At 32.8% G+C, this 24,803-nt stretch overlaps 1 protein-coding gene across 6 annotated transcripts in view; it reads left to right on the top strand.

Moving 5' to 3' along the window:
• Positions 1-24,803, top strand: part of LOC119638464 (diacylglycerol kinase eta) — a 76,810-nt gene that overhangs the window by 9,837 nt on the left and 42,170 nt on the right. Inside the window, exons 1-2 of one of the 6 annotated variants that reach the window (XM_038035259.1) lie at positions 2,083-2,182; positions 18,958-19,074. The exons of 4 other annotated variants lie outside the window; for them this stretch is intronic. The gene's annotated coding sequence lies outside the window, so the exon portion shown is untranslated. Of the gene's footprint in view, positions 1-2,082; positions 2,183-18,957; positions 19,075-24,803 lie in introns of those variants that run through there. One more of the 6 variants, XM_038035258.1, reaches the window with a different exon arrangement.

Raw genomic sequence — 24,803 nt, 5'->3', positions numbered from 1 at the left:
AATATATCCCTACTCATATTCATATCTAAACATATACATGTTGATATTCATATTCATATCCACATTCACATCCAAATATATATGTTTATATATATATTCATATTACTATCCATATTCACATTCATATTTAAAGATGCACGTATACAAATCTAAATGCATACGTATATTCATATTTAAGCACAAACATATTTAAGTTCATTCATACTCAATTATAAACATATTCGTACTCACATCTAGATACATTCATAATTATATTTAGATATATTCATATTCATAGTCATATTCTCTCATATTCTCAATCATTTTTATATCTAAATATAAACATATTCATGTTCATAGTCATATGATCTTACGATCTTATGATTAATATTCTTATTCTTATGATACAATTAATAGCGAAATCAATTGAAAGGGCCTTGAATTTGATACATATTTAAACTCCGACAAAAACCTCGGTAGCCAACTAAAAACCTTCCTTATACTATTGGGCTTATGCAGCGATATTAGAGTTGAAAGCCGTGATCCTCGCATCCGAACTATTTTTCATTTATTTTAATAGTAAATTTTATTGAAACATTTTCTTTAATTTATAATTTTTCATGTCGTAATAGTTTTCGCCTTCAAATAAATCAATGAATTTTAATTTATTCATGATGCCTTTACTTTTTGTTTTTATTTTCTTTTCTATGGAAGCGTTTTTAAAAGAACCAATAGTTGACCTTCGCAGGAAAAAAGAACAACCTTTTCAATTTTCTATTTATTTATTTTTTTTTAAATGTTAAGCGTTTCTTAAGTTGAGTACTTAAACAGGTATAAATAAAAGCAACAGCAAATCCATTTCACGTCTAAACAGTTGAAAAAGGCATAGAGTAAACAAATACACACATAATATAAATTTGAAAAAAAAATATAAATTAAAAATAGAATTATTTTGATAATGAATTGAGTCAAAGATATGACTATTTTGATAAGAAAATCTAGGTACGTGCATTTCCACAAGTGTCGTGCCGTGCTGATCGTTGACAGGACCAAGAATAGTGTATGCAAATTTTGTGACTGAATTCCATCTGAAATTTTAAATTCATATTAGAGGGGAAGATATGACATGGACGTACGGACGGAAAGCTTACTGCATTTACTTATAATATTATGAATGCTTGTACTGCACCTCCTATCCGTTTACATTTAATATGAAATTTGTTTATTTATCTTTTATCTAAATTGCGAAGCGAAAGAGCAGCAAAGAGTGTAGACGTGGTTGAGAGAAAGTAAAATTTCTTCTTTTACATTTCTTCATTTCATTTATTTGTGTCTTTATTTTTGTTTTCATTTTCGTACTACTCGTATACAAACAAAAATATGTGTTTTTTACGCACTAAACAACGTGCTCGGTAAGCGTGTCTTTCTAGGAACAACACGAGACTTTATTCACCACTTAAGTGTAACGTAAGGATGTAAAAAAAAAAAGAAAACAACAACAAAGGAGAAAGAGCAGTCTAAGCATGCAACTATAAAAGCTTTCTAAATATATGGCTTGCTTGTATCCTTACATATGTACGGTGCCCATACTACTTAGACTGAAGATTCTTAGGATAGGATTTTTTTTCCCTTTTATTCAGATTTTCAAACGTTGCCCTTTTTTTTTTCTTGCTTCCATTTAAAAATTTTCGTTTATTTGTTTTCTCTCTCTTTTTTTTTCATCTTCTTCTTCTTTTTCTCTCTCTCTCTAGCTTTCAAAAGCTTTTACAGTCGCATCGTGTTATGTGTGTGGTGAAAATCCTTTAATATGTTTGGGATAATTTATCTATAAAAACTTAATGTTTACAGCAAAAGGGCTCAGTAGCCATAAAGCTATCGAATATTTAATAATAAAATTTAAAAGAAAAAAAAATGTATATATATGTGTAAAATAAAAAAAAAAATATAAAAAAAAATTAAAAATTCATACATAATATAAAATAAATACTTGAAAGGACCAAGTGAGTTCTCGTACACAAGAACACACATATTATATATTAAGCACAATTAATAATATTCATAAGTAAAACTTTTCAATTTTGTCTTCAATTAAACGAAGAAAATATTTTAATAGTAATTATGATAATAATAAATAGAGAATAATAAATAGTAAGAAGAAATAAAAAAAAAACACAAATAACTTTTCCAACCTGTTTAACAAAATGTAAGTGTGTTGTTTATAATGCTAAGAAACTGGCTTATATTTATAATGTAAATAATGAATAATTTTCATGTTTCATTTTATTTTATTATTTCTATATACCGTATACCGATACACATGTGATATAAGGGTATATTAAGCTCGTAATACAAAGATAGACTTGAATTGATCTAACCTTGTCTGTCCGGCGGTCCGTCTGTCCCTCTGTCCTTCTTATTTTCTTATAGTCAATCTAAAGGTCATAATTTTGGAGTTTGACACATCGACATGCTTTGGTCCAAGGACGAACTCTATTACACATGGTTTCGATCGGAACACTTTTTCGTGCATTTCTCATCTAACATCTTGTTTTGAAAGGTCGTTTTATGAATAACTTTATTACGTAAGTGGTGTGGGGCCATGTCCCATTATACTATTTTTACTTGTTGTTATTTGTACGTAAGCTTATTAAATATGCTTACCATTTGAGGTTAATGAAAAATCGTATCGTACTTTTCTTAGAATATATAAATTTTGTTTATGAATGCACGGACTTGGCCTATTGACTACCGAGGGCTTATAATAGGCGAATTGCAGACTACCGGGGAATTTGTATAGGAAAACTAATTTAATCTAATAACTGTCCTTTTCTTTGCCGTCAGCTTATTCTTAAAAAGCTTAAAAAAAGGTTCAACGAAAATTTGGGTATTCGAAATTGAAATTCTTTGGTTTTTACGATAAATTGTCACATTTATTCTTGTGTAATCTGATGCATTCTACATGTAGTTCGGATTATGCTGTATAACTCTTGCAATAAATTCTGGTACGTGGCTTGTGCTATATAGGAGACTCTTTAAGTTGAGGATTAGACAATTTTATTTTTTGATAATGGGAAAGTATTTCTATAAATTTATACAAACTTAATAATAAAGTTAAAGCAGTTTAATGCAGTTCACTCAAGGATTTCTCAGAGTAAGGCGTTACATGGAAAGTGAGTGAAAAAATGGTCCCATTCGAATCATTTTTAAGAAAGTTCGTGCCGGTATATTGCCACCTGTAGATGAGATAAATAAATACATAGACGGACGTCAGACCGACAGGCAAGCACATAAACTTAGATCGATTCGGAAAGTTGTTCTAAATCGATTTATATAATATGTGGATCTATCTCAAGTCATTCTGGGACAAAAGTGTAAAGCTTTATTAATGCTTGGTTTTTTACATATAAAAAATTTGAAGCTTAAAAAGTAAAAGTATTTTTTATATATACTTTGCTTTTTGATCTTTCTCGGGGTACCGCTAAAGATCGGCACATATTCATATAGGAGAATATAACAAAAGTTTACTAATGGTTTGCAAAGCATTTTCACATTTACTTTTATAATCCAATAATGTTTATAGTTGTGGCTAAATGGACTTGTCTCACCTATAAAATTCATGAACTATTATAACCGTTAATCAAAAGAATATTATTTGAGTTTTTCGGGATTGTCATTTCTATCATGTCGAAAATCGCGATCGTTTGGTAGGAATGAATGTCCTGACAATAAAAATTTGTAATCAGTGATATTTATTGCATTCTCACTGAACTGAAAACTTTCATTCTCCTTAAAGTCAAGTTTATGTCTTCACTTTGCTCAATGTATATATCACTATAAGCTGTAATGTGCGTTTGGGTTGTCGCCTTTGCTAAGTTCTTCCAAGAGCAAGGGGTTACTTCTTGCGATCGTTTGGATGCTACAGAAATATATGTTAACTAGATCTTCATGAAAATTGTGAAATTCTTGACTTAATACACTTGCACAACATATTCCGCTTGCAATTGATGCTATTAATTTCATCCTAAGACGGACTTGCATCACTTTCAAAATACACATATCTACAATGCCGTTTCGCAAATATTACGGAATTTGGTTTTTTTCTTACAATAAATTGTTTACAATTTTGAAGAATCATATTAAGTTTTATTTCTAATTATTGTTATCTTCACTTTTTTTTTTTTGCAAAATTGCTAATTATTGTTATCTTCACTTTTTTTTTTTGCAAAAATTGACTTGCCACATTTTCAAAATAAACTGCTCATGTGTTAAGTTTTGATTCATTGTGTTATGCTACGAACAAAGGGATTTTCAGTTTTATCTTATATCAAAATACGCATCATAAATGTACCAAACAGGAAAAGGCTTTTGGCTATGAATATTTATATGTCCGTCCATCCGTCCGTTTGTTGATACGTTCAATGCGAACATAAAAATTAATAAATGACAACAAGGGTAATGCAGAATTTTTATTGCTTACGTTGAGGTGATTTTGTAATAAAACCAAAATTGACAAACACTTCAAGGAATTCCATGTTAAGTATGATCAAACAAAGCTATACGCTTTTAAGGTGAAATAAAAACTCATTTTGATTTTTTATTACATTTACATATTGGTTTATGAGATTTCTTTTTTTTTTTTAATGATTTCTTGTAAATGGCCGTCATCGCTTGTTTGTGCAAATTCGATCCAGCAACAACAATTTTTAGGCAAATCTAAGCTCATTTCATCAATTAAACGAATGCTGTTGGTTTGCAGGTTATTGAATGTTTGTGGTTTATGCCAGGAAACTAATGAGTTAATATAACCGCAAAGCAGCGAAAGTTCAATTGTTGCGTTCTTAATATAATCTAATCTATATAAGATTTTACTTAGTTATGAAAATTGGATTTGAAAAAATGAAGGAAAAAAAAAAACAAGTAAGAGAGTTATATTCGGGGACAACCGATTCTCGCCCACCATTATGTTTTTCGCATTCTAGTCTCCAAGTTGTGTTATTTGACACTGATACTATTAAGGAATAATTAATCGCGGTGTCTACCATATTCATTTTAAAATTAACCCATTTTTAGGTAGATGAGGTATCTTACTCTAAAGAGTGCGCAAAATGGTTTTAAGCATTCGGTCTTGTTTGACTTATGATAAGGAAGCACAAAACTAAAGTGCTTCGTAAAGTAAATGTGGGAAATTTCCGCCTTCTAACTTTTATAATTTCCGAGTGACGAGCAAAAAACCAAAAATTGTTGCTAAAAAAAATGAGTTGCGTTGAATTTACACTCCACTGCGCGCTTGTGCTCTGACCGAATTGGCTTATTTTCAAGACCAACTTGCTTGCAGAAACTTCCAATGTTTCTATCAAATTTTAAGAGGATATCTTCACTTTTGTGACCGAGGGAGTTCGAACAGCACACACCGCACAAACAAACAGACGGACAGACGTGGCTAAATCAATTCAGAATTTCACACTGATCAAGAATGTATATGCTTTATAGGGTCTCTGAAGTTTTTTTTTGGATGTTACATAGATTATAGAAAAATGGTGGGTACACATATACTTGTTTCGATTTCTTTTTTTCCCAAACTTTTCCGATTCGATATCCATACCGGCCATACCGCTTTTTCAGTGTCCTTGTTGGGCAGCACACATCGACATTTCCGTTGATTACACGGTCGTTGAACTTTTCGTCGCAATCATTTAGTCCATGCCACAAAACAATCAGTAATCAAGCTTCTGTAGCGTCCTCAATTGACATGAGCTACAAAGCGATTTGCATTTTCGATAAAATACGATCGAATTATATTTTGATTCACAGAATCGATAGTTTCAATTGTACATTCATCTTCTTGATGAATTAGATTCTTAAGTTTGGATCCTTACCTTTTAACATTACGAATATTAAGCTCTATAGGTCCAGCAAGTTGATCATGCATTCCCTGTAAGGCGCGCAACTTAGTGGGAATAGGGTATCCACTATTTTAGTAATAAATTTTTTCACGCTGTGCAATTGTGTATGATTTGTCAAACAAAGCAAATGTCAAGTTTAGTGGGTATATGAGAATAATAATGACCGGCATGACATTTAAAAAATATAAAGAACTAATTTGGTCACTCGTTGTTGTTGTGCACTATTACCAGTAGCGTAATACTGCTTCTATTATTTTATTCAAAGCAGATAACTATCGCTTTCTACTTTCTGTTATTCTCTTTACGTTTCTTCGTGGAAGTATTACTTGTATTTGGCCGATTGGAGTATATTGTGCGCGAGGCATAGTTGTTACGTTTTAGCTGCTCTATTAAATATGTTATGTTATAAAAATACAAAATGATCTTTACGCTTACTTAGCAAGTTGCGCTTATCTGCTACATATTGCACTTACATGCTGTGTAAATATTTTATGTTATAAAATCTCTATTAAATATGTTATGTTATAAAAATACAAAATGAACTTTACCCTGACGTAGCATGTTGCGCTTACATGCTACTACGTGCTAGCATGTTATATTATATATACTATGTTATGTTATAAAATCTCTATTAATTTATGTTATATTATAAAAATACAAAATGAGCTTTACCCTTACGTGCCATTTTACGCTTACGTTAGTACATATTTAAAAGGAAATGGGAAGGAAGGGTCAGTTAAGGGTTAGTGAAGGTTTACATCAAATATATATATAAGTTTTTTTGCCTGAAATTATCTTTTCACCCAGGTACGGTATACGGAGTCTGTCTTTTCATTTGTATATAGCAGAGCAGCCATAAGTCATGTGGGATGTCCCACAATTTATGCAAGATTTGAATTTTGAAAAAAGCGTCACCTAACAGTTTAAGGTTAGTAAACATGGAGCATTCCACGAGAGAGCAAAGCTTTTTCATTGTTCATCAGGATTTCAAGAATTTGGCGGCCACAGTTTCACCAACAAAATATGATCGGAATATTGATTTAACTTCGTCGGCTTTGAAGAGAGACTTAACACCACAGGGTTTCTTTTGTCTACGCCAGCAAAAGACATTATTGGGTTTAAAAGTGTAGACTTACATGGAGTTGATAAGGGTGCCATCACGAACGATGGTCTGTCGCAACTGACATTTACGATTACAGTTATCAAAATGGAATGCTAAAGTTTGCTATGGGCATATAAAGGATATTTCAATAAAAGCTGTTACTTTAAATTTCCCAACATTTTGAACTATCCGCATGCAGTTGTCGTTGTAATGGTATTAAAATATATCAATCGATAAGACATGAATCCAAACGAGTTTCGGTGTAATAAAATATCGAAATGTACATAAATGAATTACAGAAAACTATTGGCGGAATAGGGGAAATATAATTAAAAAACTGTGCCAATACAACTCTAAGATGAGACATCGAATAAAAATTGTAGGAATAGAAAAGTAGGAAAATTATCTGCAAAATTGCGCTTAAGAAGTCATAAATTCATGGAAATTAATTTCGGAACTAAATGATAATAAAATCACGAAAGTCCTGTGAGGTGATTCTCCTGCGCCTCTGTAATGAAAGTGGTCCATGCAAATATAAATTGTCTCGTATTGGAAAAATTGCTGGTCACACACGGTCCTAGTCGTCCTTCAGAATTTTCACTTCTTACAGTTGTTATACCCTACAACACTTGCGATAGAAACGTATATTAAGTTCATGTGGACATATGCCAAACCCATTGAACTTGTGTGTCCGTCAGTGTATCTTGTTTTCTTTTGCTTAATCTATCGACCACAAATTTCTGGGATATTATGATGAATTCAAGACAGTTTTTTATTTTTATACCCTATCCTACACCAACAGTAGCACAAGTCGAATGTATGCGACACCCAGAAGGACTTGAGATAAATTCAAATTTCATTATATCGATCGATTCAGAATCACTTTTCAAATCAAGCTAAGCTGGTCTGTCCGTCTGTCTTGTTTTCTTGCAGGTAGAAAGTTTTACGATATTTTGATGGAATTTGGTACATCAAATTGTTTTGATCCAAGGGCGACCACTATTGAAATTGGCTTAATTTGGGCCACTTTTTCGACCACTTCCCATACAATGGCTTATTTTAAAAATTCGCTGTACTGTTTTAGGCGAAATGATATAGATTTTTTAATAGTGTGCCTTGATCCACTGTCATCTTTTTTGTCTCGTTATGCAATTTTCTTCTTGATTGTTTTTATTTTCCATCTCGTTCGTCCATTGATATATTTCTTTCGTTACAAATATTATGTTAAAATATCTTTATCACCTAGCGTGTAGCATATCCTTTTGACATTTCTTTATGAAAGTTTATGTGTCAATATTTTTTGTGTGCTTTCTTTACGTTTTGCTTTTTTAGGTTTTCTTTATTTTTTACTATGTGCGTGCTTAGCTAAACATTTACTTAACTTTATGCATACATGCGGTTTAAGTACACATAAGAAAGGAAAGTTTGCTTTTGTTTACATTTACTTGTTATGCATATAATAAATCAATGAATAGAAAATTTTTTCATTTCTTTACAATATTTAAAATAGAAATATATTTTAAAAAAATTATAAATACATTACAATACGTTTTCTAAACAATTTGGAAAGTTGCACGTTTTTTTAGAGAGGATTCTATCCGCTTGACATTGACTCTGAACTGAGCGAGATCAATAGTTGGACTTTAGGAAATTGTCAAGTTCATTCTTATGATTCATTCCGCATTTTGGTCTTTGCTCGGAGTAATTCAGATTAGGCTTTCGATTTAATTGCCTTGTTACGAGCTTACCAAAAACTCAGACGAAAGATTCATTCTGTCAAAACGTTTGCAACATTCAGAGAAGAAAGTTTGAAAGACCCTGCAAAGTCTGCATATTCTTGATCTTTATTAAATTGCAAATCGTTTTATTTATACCCGTCCCTCTGTCCGCCTGTCCTTTTGCGAATAGTCCGCGATACCCTTTCTCCTGGTCACAAAAGACAAGGTTCTTGTATTCAAAAGAATACAAAGTTCTTTGTATTCAAAATAGACAAAATCTGTCAAAGAATATTTAAACTCAGATCATATAGCTGTCGTCAAGAAGGAAAAAATATGTTAGATTTTGCTCGTTGCTCAAAAACCACACCACATGAAACTATAATAAATTCTATATATATTCTATGGGCAATCCCTCGCCAGCCGATATGGTAGTGTATCGAATTTTTTTTTTTTCTTTTTCCACAAGCCACCTCCAAAAACCTCGTAGAGTGTATACATTCAAATTCACAATGCAGGTCAACCAGTCGGTCACTCTGTCTGTTCGTCTCTCCATATGCCCGCCTATATCTTAGTGTAATATTCAATTTTGAACGTACTCCGGTTTGCAAAAACGCAAAAAGTCGCTTTCAACTTTGCATATAGTCTAAATCGGTCAAAGGATAAGCCTACAAGTCGAGGATAACACTATTGGGTATGGAAATTTTGTTTTCTCATGCCTTTAATTTTTTTCTTTTTTGGACAAAGTTTAAATTCATCATGAAATTTAATGCTTGCTCAGCATATTCCCATTGGATTGATTTAGGTCGCCTTTTGTTCACTCGCAAAGACGACCGCAAGTGCTGAATAACTAAAAGAACATAAGAGAGAATTTCAAAAATATTTTGTGATCAAAAAGTAAGCCTTGATATTGTGTAAAATTCATGCCTAATTCTCTTTTACACGAAATTTGATTTAACACACGTTAAAAAGAAAAAAAATTATCTTTTTTTACACGAATTTTTTTTTTTTTTAATATTCTACGAATCTGTTTTATGAATTTCTCTAAAGGATTTTTCCGATGTATTTTTCTTTATTTTTTGATGTTTCTATGAATTTTTTCATTCTCACTCCTCACAAATATGCATTGTAGCTTCTCATTATATTTTTCGGAATGTAATTAGATAATGTCGAGTACATGGTTGTATGAATGGAATTTTTCGAATTATTATTTACATAATTTAGCTTTTAGTTTTATTCAAACTTTATTTTTTATAATATATTTATGCATTTAAAATACGAAACAAAGTAAAAAATAAATTCTTAAGTGAACTCTTGAACAAGAAGTTTTTAACAATGTTTTTTGTACTTTGCTTCTTTAGGTCTGCAATTAATTTACTACTATTTTTTGTGAACGTATCTATCGTGTAAAAAGAGAATTGGGTTGGGTTTAGTATACAATCGCGACTGATTGGAAGTTGTGCAATAACGGGAACTGTCAAGCCAAAGTTGAAAGCTATATGTGAATCTTAAATTGACTTCTTCTTGCTGCTGTGTAGGGTATTAATCGATTTGTTCCAACTCAATTATTTTCTATGAGAATAGTTTAATTAAGATGGTTTCTCAAACAAAATTTATCGTTAATTAAAAGTAAACACATTACACATTGCTTTACTGAAAGTATCTACTCAATGCGATTAAATGGTAACGTCATCGTTATTTATAAAAAAAACTCTAATAGAGACAAAAAAAAAAAAAACAAAATCATTTTTATATCGTGTAATACATGAGCGACATATGTGCATATAAAATAACTTAATATTCATTTATATAATTATTTATTTATAATAAACGGATTAAGTGTTTGTACAAATGACCTCAAATGACAAAAGCAAGAGGATTACGGCGACGAAATAGTCGACGAACATAAATCATACAAACAATTATTCCATGGCCACCAATTGTTTATTAATGCTTTAAGGATATTCCATAATTAACTTATGCACCCAGTTGTGTTGCAATTAGGTAAACATATTTCTTCTATGATTTATAGTTTTCCTAATTTAGCTAAAAGTCATTTTATATATATTTATATATATACATATTTTTATTTATTTACTCTTCTCTCCAATTAAAGATAAACAGAATTTATGTTTTCATATATCTGAAGGTCATTAGAGAGGTGTGAGTGGAGAGTTCACGGTGTCGTATAAAAATTATTGTTTTCTTTTCGTAACATTTTCTTGCAAAACGATAGACCTTTGACATGATTATCTACATTTAGTAATGTTTACCTTTTTGTCCCGTTTTGTTACGGGAAAATTTAACATTTTTTGAAATTTAAAGAGATAAAGAAATTTTAATATCTACTACGTATGTGTCTTTCATGGCTATTTCCTCTGACATGGACATGAATGACTGTGACGAACATAAACAGACATGAGACTCATATTATTATATATATTCACCCTATTATATGTCGAATTATTATTTTTTATATTCCTTCTATATTTACATGCATGACACTCCGTGGTAGGAAAAAAATGAAGTATGGAATTATAAGCTGTAAAGAATTAAGAAACGTGTTTGCTTCGAGGTTAACACACAACACGTAGCTTTTCATTTGTTTTCCTGCACACATTGCAAGGAAAGAGAAGCGAATTTTAAGTGAACCCGCAAGGGAAAGACAATTAACTGGTCAACGTTTCTCTCTTTTTAATAGCATGCGGGGAGCAGCATGAAATCAAGTAGAAGATAACCATATTTTCCCCTTTTTAATGTTCAAAACGCTACAAGCAACATTTTCTAAAGTGACGTTAAGGTTGCTGGGACCCTATTGACCCTATGAACGCTACATTCTTGTAACTACATTGGATTCAAAATAACCACACACACATACATTATTACAATCAATCAAAACCGCCGATATATGGCCAATGTTAGAGTATAGCTCACATGTGTGGGTTGGAGCGTCCAAAACTTGTTTGAACGCACTCGACCGTGATCAACGGACGGCTCAGGTGCTCACGAGTGATGAAAGTGCGCCAAAAATTTTCGACATCTTCAAGCATCAGTGTAATGTGGCCTGTGTAGGGTTTAAATATTGCTATATCCAGGGCAAATCTTCTACAGAAATAAAAGGGATATATTGTTCATCAATTATGTCCTTTACCACGAGCACAAGGGGTTCTCGCCATTTCCAACCACTTGTTCTGGAATTGCCTGCATATCGTTTGGTATGCTGCCGTGAATCCTTTTTGTTTAGTCACACTCCCCGTGTCTGGAACAATCTTCCAGCAGTGGTCTTTCTCACCGTGCCTAATGTTTGCACTTTTAATTCAAATGTAGACATTCACTAGCTCCTTCCATCCCCCTCCAACTACTTATAGCCCTGCCTGATTACTAGTGAACTCGTACGTACAACAGATGTCCCTTGAGTGGTTGGTCAAATAAAATAAAAAAAGGTCGAGGTCTACAAATTGGACTTAAACTTTACTGTCATCGTTCTATTAGTGGATATAGAAAGATTGTCATTGGTGAAGTTAGATTGACTGTCTACTATGGAACGACATGCACTTGCCTTCCGACTTGGCTTAAACATGCCTGTCTGGGTTGACGTTTCACTTAAGAGAAGTCTTAACTAACTTCTTATTCTTCTTCTTCTCAAAACTGGATATTCCTACTTAGACGACCTTATTGTTTCTTGATTCTAGATGAGCTGATACTCAGATCGAAAAGAATTTCTCTATCATGTATTGTATCCATTATTGTCTGTTGTTGCAACTCAAAGTTGTTGTAAACCGTACATACTAGGTTTAATCATCATATTCTACGGACAAGAATGAGGGGCGACTTTGATCTTCACAGCGATATGAGTGTAAAGGGCAAGAAAAAGACAGCTAAAACTATCATCAGATAGCATATTTTGTGCGCTTCTCTTACTCAAAACACTCGTAACAATCGAACCATAATTGCGATGTCGTTCCCTCTTATCCTCTTTACAATCCTTCTTAATCATCACTGTTGATATGCTTATAGAAGAAATTCTTCAAGCATAGAAGATTTCGACAAATATAAATGTATTTACATATATGTAAATGTAATTGTATATATAAATGTATATTCTTTCCGATTAAACATCACTAGTAGATGTGTTCAAAGTAACTGATAATTCGCTCTATAAAAAACTTAATCTCCCGCTGTTCGCTATCTAAAGTGATTATATTTTGCTTAGTTCTGCTTATTTAAGCCTCGTAAGCGTAAATAACGTTATAAAATCTATTGTTTGGATTTGAATGAATGTCTGATATAATTTAATAGATTTTTACGATTTTCTCTGTTTTTTATAAAAAATATTCTTCTCTACAAGGCAGCAGTTGATTATCAAGTGACGGGCAGCGTGTGGCATAATTCTATTTGCTTACTGCTGTGTGTGCTCTCACACAAATTCAGATAACTGACTCTCCAGAAGAAAAAAAAGTTGGAAAATCCCTTCTCCTAAAAAAATCTGTTTCAAGAAAACGCTGCTCTACACCATTCCATAACTATTCGCCTAACGAAATGCTCCAATCCTAACCATTTTGAATAGTGTTCACTATTGGGCGAAGATACGTCAGTGTACCACATTTTTGCAAAGCATCTAACTAGTTGCGGCCTTTAGATTGAACGCAGCAAAAAAAAAAAGACCGACAGACGGACAGACATAAATCAATCCAGAAAGTGATTCTACAATGTTCAGTATATAAGTTCAGTTTATCTTAAGTTCTTCTGGATCTTGCATACGGCCGGACGAGCTTAATATACTCTTGCACCAGAAGTACAGTAATATATAAAAATATATAAATGCGAGCTGTCGACGTAAACTCATAAAAATGATTTCTCAATGTTTTTCTTAGAGTTTTCAATTATTAACGAACACCTCACTCATACGTCATGTTGATCTGATTTATATATTAAAACAATACTTTGTGTACGCTGTGTTGCTGCTGTTATTACTTTTCTCCCTCGTAATGTATGCATTACATAAATTTATTATTTAATTACAATAGAAAAAAACTTTACCTTGATCGATAACTCTTTCGACAAAAATATCAGATGAAACTATAAATTGTTCTCAGGTGTTGAGTAATTTTCCAAAAATAGAAGGAATCGCTTAAGAAAGAAACAAACATTTACAAAAGCCTTGAGAGTGAGTGAAGGTATGTTATGATGGTTGAAAGCTGAGAAACGCTCTTCGCACCTTAAGATGAATTGGTTTCAATTAATTTTTAGAAAATAAGAAAAAAAAACAAAACATGAGAAATTTAATGCACATGACGTGAGCTGAAGATGAAGTCTTCACTAGTTACATATATATGTTGCCGTCGCTGTTGTACGTGTTGTAACAATGCGTTTAAAAAAAAATTGCAGAAATTTTTTTACTAAAATAGAAAATTCATTAAGAAATATGGGATAAAATATTTTTTCTCCAAGTATTGCTTATAGCTGGTCGCGATTTTTTGCCATTTTCTTTATCACTATCTGAATGCGGTATCGGAAGACCAACGCTTCTTCTTTTGACGCATTTTTGCACCTCGTAAAAAGCGTCGAGGCGGTGCCTTGGCAAATAATAAGTGACGGATTAAAAGAGAGTTTTAATCAGAGGAAGCTTCTAAATAGACCACTCCTGTCCTGTGCTATAAATATTTCTTTGATGCCTTTCGTAGTACGTTTGCAAACGTCGCCACGCCACAATATCTTGTCACTTATCTCGACATCCATTGATTGTAATTATATTTAGCAACGCTCCTCAGTCAAAGTTTTACCAATACCTTCCAGGGTTCCGCGTTAATGCTTCAGCTTCTCTTACACTTCAAATGATCAGTTTTAGTCGTGCTTAGCGTTATCAGTCTTTGTAGTCAAATTTTTATATTCCCTTTACTATCCATCATCAGTTTTCACTATTCGTCATTCCTCCTTAAGCAAGAAAAGTGGCCCTTCTCGCGACTAGGTTAGTTTTGGCATACGATGTATTCATACTTCAAAAAAATTGCGCTACATACGCTTTGGCGCAACAGTTTTTATCGTGGGATAAAGACTTCTTTGAGTGCACTGAAGCGGCCATACTGTAGCCATGTACCCAGAAGGATATAGTGTTAGTTGCATCCTCTCTTAAAAGGCCTCTTATAACACTTCTTTGTTATAATGTGGTTTTTATAACTAACGTAGCCAAAGCTAGCTGAAAATTTCTCCTCGATAATATACGCATGCGCAGAATAGACAAAGGGTTGCATTCGGGCTCTGTAATCGGTTACTAGTCATAAAAACTTGTGACTTAATTGTCTTATCATAATTTTTGTAATTTCAAACTCGGTATTGTTTTGGTGTTCTGTCAAATAATAACTATGTTATAAAAGTACGTCGGTAAGTCACGAGAATCGCCAAAAAAAATGTTCTTCAGTTTACACTTTGATAGTAACTACAGTCAATGATTAGTAGGTAAAAAGCATAACACTTACCGATAGATCACGCACCCACTTGGCAGCGGCCATTTCGCTATCCTGTGTTTCGTGTTCTGGGCAACATCTCTTAAGGGGTTGAAAAGAACAGACAATATGAAACATCGAATTCCGAGACATCTCAACGCTTATTGTTAAAAATGTCAGCGCAGACTCTCTAATTGCCAATTAAGAGGATTTTTTGCGTTTCCTGAACATATGCGTGTACATATAACAACTTTTCATGTGATAACATATTCATTCTACTCTTAATGGTTAACAAATATTTTGTGTATGAAACTCGTTAGAAAATATAAAAATTGGTTTGCAAATCTCAAAAAAAATGTACATTTTTTTCATACCCACGACCAAAGGATGAGAGGAAGGTATCATATTCATTTTGTCGAAACGTTCGCAACACCCAAAAGGAAGACATCATATATATATATATATACTCCCGATTGCCATAACTTCCTGAATTGACTTAGACCTGTCCGTCCGTCCGTTTGTATAATGTCTGGCTTGGCCACGAACATAAAGCTATCGGCTTTAAATTTCACAAAAACAGTGAAAGTTGACAGAGTTTGGTATTGTAAATAGAACCAGGACATGGGTGTACATTGCCGTGTAACCTGAAAATACCTATGAATTTTGGGTGTCTAGCTCATTACTCCCAAAACTACTACAGACACTCGATAAAGGGAAGAAGTGAAAAACTACTCCCGCCCACACAAAGTTGCAGGGTACGAATACGAAGTTTTCCGTTTTTTTTTTTTTGAAATTTTTGTTGAAATTAAAAAAAACCGAGCGTTAACTTAAAAATTGATGAATAGTTGCATGGCAATCTTCCGACTATGACAGAATATATTTATAGCGAAATTCTATGTGTAGCTTATTCAAAATTTACTATCTCTCCAACTTTTTCTAGTGCAATCCGTCCCATATATTCATAATGTAATTTCAAACGAAACACGTTGAAATAACCATAAGTCTTACTGGGTAACACTTGCATCATTTTTCCGAATAAATTTACCTGTCAGTCATAACGTTTACATGAAATGAAATGAAAAAAGCATCGTACAAATGATTAATAATATTTGCATAGCATCTCAATTAGTTGAGAAAGTATTTCGAAAACTCATAAAACACAACATGCAACAACAAATACGTAATAAAAACTCGATGGAATTGATGATGGACTAAGCAAAACGATGCAGTCCGTTTATAAATAAAATAAACGTAGAATTATATCACAAATTAATTCGAACGGATAGCATTGATTTTCGCTATAAAGCGATCAGAGCTTAAGGCAAATAAAAAAAAGGAGAAAATTATGCGAACAAGGTCGATACTATTAAATAACGCTTTTTCCATTTTGCGGCCCGTAGATAAAAATTCAATAAAAATAAGTTATATAAGTAAAACAACAGCAAGTACAAACTCTATAAAGGCACACGATAGACAATAAAAACCCTACACCATCTACACCACTTATTAATATAACGACTTTTCAAAATACGCCTTGATATGGGAAGTTGGTCGAAAAAGTGGTCCAATCCGAAGCAGTTTCAATAGTGTTCGTCATCAATCTTAGAGACTGAAAACAAGACGGTCAAATGGACTGAAGGACAAACAGGTTTAAAGTGATTCTAAATCGATCAGCATAAATCAATTCAGAGCTGATTAACTTCAAATTGTTTAGAAAGTAATTCTGCATGAACTGGTATTAGAAAACGAGGACAAGGCGTTTAGGGTAAACTTTTCTATGCCAATAAGATCAAAATTTTAATATTTTTTGATAAAAATTGCTCCATAGCAGGTGTCAAACAAATATGGAACAAACCTGGATCAAATACATTTATTTTTGAGACACCAACATATATAGGAATCTCATGAACAGTAAGCCCTGTTATGGCATCAAATTCTACCCTATAGTTTTTTTACTGGACTATGAGTCTGCATTATATAGCCTACACAATACTACAGTTATTCATATAAGCACTTTTCAAAATTAGGCATTATATGGGAAGTAGTCGAACACGTCATCTGATCCGAGTTATTTTCGATAGCGTTCGCCCTTGATCCAAAATAAACCTTAAAAATTGCGGAGTGTACGTTGAATAGAAGCAAACAAGACGGACAGACGGACATGCATATTTAAAACGATACAAAAAGCGATTCTGAATCGGTCGGTATAATAAAAGGTGTGTCCACTTCAATTGTTGCATACATCCGCACGAATCCAATATACTCTTGTACCACAACGAGTGTAAGGTAAATACTTCTACGACAAAAAGATCTACATTTTGAAATTTTTTACGAAAAATTGATCCATAGTAGCTATCTACCATGAATAATAATTTGTGACCAGCAGGTTGAATGCAATAAAACTAGATCGACGGATATCCGTTTGTTAATGTTTTGAACATCCTCCTAAGTAAGGACTCTCGTGAAAAGTTTGCATTTATATACAAATAATGTATAATTTTTGATACCACAAATATCAATGAATGTCTATATAAGGCGAAGAGGTGTAGAGTATCTATTGGTCGGCCTTGACTGAATATCATAGTTGTTTTTCTATTATATTTATATTCATCGAATATATTTAATAGTGGTGTAAAGCATTACTTTTTATAAACCAATGTATAGTTAGTAAACTAAAGAAAATTGTATAATCCACGTGATCGATTCAACCTTGGAAGTTTTAAAGGTCATAGGCAGTCGATTTTCAAGTTGACTAGGCCAAGGCTATATAAACTTTTTGACTTTTGATTGACGATAAATGATAGATTAATACCTTGGTATGGAAAAGATAATCACGTTCTTTTCTCCCCTTACTTGTTCTTTTTTTGTTATTTTTATTTTACTTACTCTTGCCTGCGTGTAAGTTAATCTGTATTTCGTACTATATTTTTGCTATGAAAGGTTTTTTTTTTTTTTGTATTCTAATATGCCTTATACTACTTGTGGTACAGGTTGTATTAAGTTAGTGCGGACGAATATAACACCCAGAAGGGCTTAAAATAGTATTACCTCGATTCAGAGACATTTTATAAATCGATCTAAGCCTGTCTGTCCCTCTAATGTCTATCTACGTAAATTTGTGTTCAAGGTACAGATCGCAATTTTTGAGATATTTTGATGACATTTGGTACACTAACGTACTTTAGTCCAAGGATGAACGCTATTGAAAATGGTTTGGATCGGTCCACTTTTTCGAGCACTCCCCATATAAAGCGCTATTTTGAAAAATCATTATATGAAAAAAAATTGCAATTTTCAAAACTTCTTGTCAAAAGTGCCAAAGTAGTAGTATTTTGGCATTCTATAGTGATATGACAACTTTGGATCGGCTGGGGTAATTTTTGAACTCCCTCCCAGACAACCGTTCCTGCAGAAATTGAAGCTTTGTATGGCAAAAAAGTTCGAATTTCCAATATTTTGTGGTGTTCGGCCTTACCGAATTTGTACCATGTAAGTCTACTTTCTGAATACCAACGCATAGAAGGGTTCGCACGAAACTTAAACCCCTGTAAGCCAAAAAGGGTTAATTGTTAATTTTTTTTGTGAAATAAATTTGTGTATTATAATTAACTAAACGGTAACTAACTAGGACAGTGAAGTGAACCGAATTTGAACCACATGGGTTTATTTTTTGACCCCACTTCATATAAGATATGTCATGAGTAGTAATCCATTCGGGAAAAAGTCTAATTTTTAATATTTTATTATGACAATTAATTGATAACAGCATTTCAACATTAGCGAATTTGGATCATATGGGTCTATTTTTTTTATAGGCGAAGAGGAAGTCCAACCTTCCAAAATGCGAGCTTTAATGCAAATAATGTGTCCCTTTTGGTGTATCATTGCTAAATCGAGCGAATAACTACACTAGGCCAAGTGGTGTAGGGCAGGTAATAATCGGCATCGCCGGTACTATGATGTTCTTACTTGTTTTTTTTTTTTTTTTGATTTACTTAAATATTAAGTAAATAATAGCATTTGTGCGGAGAAACGTATCACTCACTGCCTTTGCTAAGCTTTAAAAGCACATCAACAAAAAAGTCAAACCATGATAAGCTCAAGTATTTTCAAAGTTAAATGAAAACTCAAAATAATGAACTTGAAATTTTATAGTTAACCCAATAGCAATGAATAGAATCGTTGAAAGATTGAAATACATATGTACCTAGTGAGTGTAAGTGAAGTTAACAATCACTTTTTTTGTTGAATAAGAAAAAATTTGAACAGAACAGAAGAGAACGAGCATGTGGTGCTGACTTAACGAGTAAATACCAAGTTTGTACTTTGTACGGGTAACGAAATTCAATTAAATTCCTTAAAAGAAAGTTTTCCATTCAAGTTGATAAGCAGATTGTTGTTGTTGTTGTTGTTGTTGTTGTTGATAGCATGAAGCGAAAGACCTAAAAACAAAAATTTTGAATTCAAATGAAAGGCTGCTAATCATACATACATATATCATCTTGATGGACTTGAATAAATCTCATCGACTCAATCATTTCGATTACGAATGAATCTCAATATCTATCCTTGGGAAATGTAGAAATTAAGTCATTTCGTTTGCAAGAGAGATCAACACACACAAATATTACGCAGCTAAGTCGTTTTGAGGGACTGCAAATTATCATAGTTTCATAGATTTTATTCATATTTCAATTAAAATAATTTTTCTCAATTAAAGCCATGGCAGGAATATCATTGACAGATTACGTTTCTGCTAACATGAGTTGCCGTCGCTCCTATCCTTGAAAAAGTGTGATTGTAATGGCCAGTAATACGCATATAAAGGCCGTAAAAAATGCAAACAATTTAAAACCGTTAGGCTTTGAATGCCTTAATGGAATTTTGGTAACAATTGGGATAACACTTATCGATGTGCATCTCTTTAAAGTCGCCCGGAAAACAAAACATAAAAGCATGAAGCAAAATTGTAGTGAAGGTTGAACAATTTTGGTAAAGTAACACAAAAAACATAGTTAAGGCCAAGCCATCAAGGCTTAATATCATTCAGATTAATTAAAAAATTTTCTTTATGATTATTCCTTGTTGCTCAAACGTAATCTAATGGCAGTGAAAGAGAGGCAAGAGAAAGGGTTTGATTTGGAAAAATAATTTCGATAGGCAGGCTTATGGTTATTGGAACTAGGTAGCTAAACTGTCGATAGCAAAGTTTATAAGAGAGCTTTACAAATGCTAACCAAAATTTCTTATAAAATTTTTATATATATTTATATATACGTATATATATACATATATATATATACATATAATTTCTATATATATATATATACATAAAATTTCTTTTAAATACATATATATATATATGTATATATATACGTATATATATATATATATATATATAATGGAATTCAAGATGAGTATGTTTCATCTATCATGTATCGATTATCCAAAATCATAATAGAACCGTAAAATTATTTCTTATTAATTTAGATCTATCTACTCAGATTTATTATAGAAATTGCTTAAAATTTCAATTATTTAATTTTATAAAAATTGAACCAACTAAAGTAATGAGAAAATATGTAAAATTTTAAAGCAATCCAATGGATAAGTAAATGAATTCTTTTCTAAGGCTTGAAAACGCTGCGAGTCAAATGTTAATAGTTGTTCTTTATACAAAAGCCCGTAGATAAAGTAAGCTAAATACAGACACCTACAGTCATACTTAACGTATATCACACATTCAATCACTATGTCATTACATATATATATGTATATATATTGTAGTTAAGCAACATATCGAAGTTAGGTTGATATAAGAACAAAATAAACTAAGGCAAATATGTATGTTTATAAGCATGTGTGTGTGTGTGTGTTTGTGTGCGTGCACATAACTTCTGACACATTTTTTATAATGTTACCTCCCTTGAGTATGCAGACAATAATTTCTTACCTTTTTTTTTCTTTCATCTGTATGCGCGTATGTGCACACCCGCATATATACATCACACATTATTGATGCTTAAGTTACTTTTACAAGAGTATTAGAGTTATTTTTGTTGTCTGCTGTTATTGCTGTTTATGTTTTTCGTTGAAGGTAAACGGTTCTTACATATCAATACACATACATACACACATATATATATATATATATATGTAGCTTTCTCATAACAGAAATGGAATACAACGTAAAACGATAATGATTACTAATGTGTATTTTATGTTTACATGGATACGCTTACATACCCATATATATGTGTTAGTCATTTCCTTGATAAAGCTATTTATTATAATACAAATATGGCAGAAAATTTTGTTGAAATTGGTTTTTTTTTTTTCTTTTTTTATAATTACGGTTTTGAGAGACGATATAAGTTTTATTTTTATTTTTACATTTTCTTAATAGTTTGCTATAAGAAAGTAATTTGAAAAGTACTTTTTTTTTAATATCATTCATTGTGTACAACGTCATTCCCTTTGTAATGTGGTTTTAGCGACGAAGAGTAGAGAAGGATTTGTCCTTTTTTTTTGTTTTTTTTTTTTGTTTTTATACAGACAGGCACATAAGAAGCTCCTTATATTATATACTCATGAAGAACTATCTGTCCATCCGTCCGTCAATTGTTAGAACGTTCACATTAATGTAGATTAAAGTTTGAAATTTAAGATACGTTCTTTTCAACAATGGTTACCCTATGCCCTGTAAAGACCATGCAAGTAAGCGTTATGCGCTTGTGGCTACGCGAAAATATAGATAAGAAGACTAATACAAAGCAAATACAGTTGTAAAGCTATAAGCAGGCATTGTCCGCTTAACATGGCTACATCGTGCCGTGTCTTATCGAAATGGTGTTATGATATTTGCAAATTTTTAACCATATCGGGCCGAAACTTTTTGGTTTACCAATACCATATAGAATGAAATCACCTGAACGTTTAGCTAAAGAATGCACGCGATTAGCCCGCACAGACACCCATAATAGAAAGAATTATTATATTACTTACAAAGGAATAATGGTCACTACCATACCAGTGGCTATAAAACGGGATTTTTGGTATAGAAAATATAAATCTATCTTACGAAAATGATAAAAATATTTTATTCGAAATACCTTCCATCGCTAGTAATACATTTTTCCTATCCGTTTGACAGTTTGTGAATGCCGAGCCTTTAAGAATCTTCCCCTTTTTTTGCGGACCATTGTTTGGATCGGCTTATGCAATCACACATTGCCTAAGAAGTGCAACAAAAATTTTAATCGGCACGACTCGACCTTAAAAAGCAAACGAGCTCTTTTGCTTTTGTTCATTTCGTCCGGCCATTTTTTGAGCAGTAAACCGTTCAAGTCGGTTAATTGTTCGCCGTAGCGGCATTTGACGTTCGCCGTATCAATAGATTTTAACATACCGCATACTTCTGGTCAGACCAAACGTAAAAAAATCTTTTCTTTTTCTTTAGCGATTTCATCTTGCGGTCATTTTAGATGATGTTCCTCAATCTAGTTTTGCGCCTGGGATTCTCACCAACTCTTCTCTTTAACTTTTCATCTCCAGTAACGATGCTAAAAGCCTTTTTTTTTTTGGTTCGCACGTGCAAAGGAAAAATTCTGTCTGCCAAAGTTTCTTTTTCTTGGAAGAAACTGCAACCGGTTCAACGCAAAAACTTTGTCAAATAGAAACAACAAATGGCGTCAATGATGCAAAGTTCGAGAGTAATAATAATGAAACTAATGCAGTCTACGTGCGTATAAGAGACTTTGAACCAAGAGTCAGTTGAAGTTTATTTTCCGAAGTAAATTTTGCAGGCTAATCCCGCCAAGAACTAGAAATGTCTACAAACAAAGAACAACTTTGCGAAATGACGTAAATAGTGTGTATAAAAAAATGTCCTCTCAAACTTTTTTACTTGATTTTGCGAAATATGGCCATAGAACATTTCGAGAACGGTAGTTCCTCATTTGTTTTTTCTTTGTGGTATCCTCGTAACAAGATTAGTCACCAGAGAGCAAATCAGCTATCAAATTTTCTGATAAATATGCGATGCGAGAATACTTTAGCCGATTCGATTTATCAGCTCGTCAGTCCGTCCGAAATCCGTAACCTACTGGTCGCCTTCTCAAAGCTCTAGGGGAGAAACTTAGGAAAAAATTTGACAATTTTGGAGTGATTAAACTGAGAGATATTACTTTTTCGTCTAATCAAATTTCTCTATAGGTCCTAGAAAGCTAAAATAATTACTTCTCATTATTTCTCAGTCACGTACGGTTTCTATTGCTCATCAGCTTTAAATAGCATTCCAATATCTATAATAACTACTAAGAAGTTCAACAGCAATAGTGTCTTTAGTGAGGCAAATGGCTGCCGCGTTCACTCTCGCTATGATGACGCGTATCCGAGGAAATTAAAGCACCAAATACGTGTTCGCGGTTACGAATCTCAACTCATTTGGATAATACTCGTTCTTAGCTACAGTGAGTGTTCAACTGACAAAGGCAAAACACTTACCCAACTGGATACACTTCACTATGCTGCACTCGCTGTCTCTTTCGAATTATAATTGGGCAACATATAAAGGCCATATCCTCTGAGTAAAAAAAAAAAAAAATTTCACTTAACAACTCGAAGGCCAATATATGTGAGTTCATTCGACATTACTTATCTATCTGAAAAAAATGACTTCACGCACCAGAATTATGTTAAAAATCAAAAAAAAAAGAGTTTTATCGCGTAAATTTGTACTAAAGTGTACTAAAGCGAATTCAATCGCAAATATCGGCGGGAACATGACAAGCAAGATAACAAAATCCATAAGAAAAGGCCACATTTTTCATCAGGAGAGTACTTCAGTTCATACATGAACTGTAGCACGTAGCAGCTTTCGTAATAAACGTATCCTTCTCCACTAGCAATTATTAGTTTTGTCTTCAACCCTACAAGATAGCCTTCCAATAAGCGTTTTGCATCGAATGAAGTAGTCAAGTGGAAAACTGACCGCTGTATTGAATTCGGTTGGCATTGCTTGATGAAAAGCATCCAAAAGTGTAAAATCGTAAGACTCTATATATAGCAAACGAAAGTTACATGAAAAGATTGTAACGGGACAGAGGCCGGCGCTAAATGCCCTCCACCATTTCGCTTCGCACAGTTATTCATATAACGACTTTTCGAAATAAGGTAGGAAGTGGTAAGGAACTGGCCAAAGAAGTGGTCCGATCGGAAGCATTGTTAATGGTGGTTGTCGTCGGATCAAAACACTATCACTCAACCAAATTCAGTGCAAGACGGACAGAGAACCTCAAATTGATGTAAAGAAAAGTGGCTATATACCCACTAGTTCTGGGCGTTCCATACACACATGCGTCAAAAGTGGTGTAACATATAGTCCGCAACCCTGGAGGTATAAGCCCGAGCGCTAAATGCATTTTCAAGGAACCAAAAAAGAAAGATAGTCTTTGTGTAAAATGAAAGATATCAAAATAGAAAAAGTAAGAACATATAGTTGGACAAGGCCGACCATTAAAGACTCTACACCACAATGTCTAACATAATTCTCATTTGTGTATGAATTATGATATAGTTTTCATCATGAAGCATAGGGATCCAAAATCGAAGTGTTCATACCATATTAGAGTGGCTACTAAGCCACATTTATTGAAAAATT

The sequence above is a fragment of the Glossina fuscipes genome, unplaced genomic scaffold, assembly GCF_014805625.2.
Source record: "Glossina fuscipes isolate IAEA_lab_2018 unplaced genomic scaffold, Yale_Gfus_2 90, whole genome shotgun sequence".
Taxonomy (NCBI): domain Eukaryota; kingdom Metazoa; phylum Arthropoda; class Insecta; order Diptera; family Glossinidae; genus Glossina; species Glossina fuscipes.
Note: the sequence above shows the minus strand (reverse complement) of the source record. Positions and strands in the feature narration are given on the sequence as shown.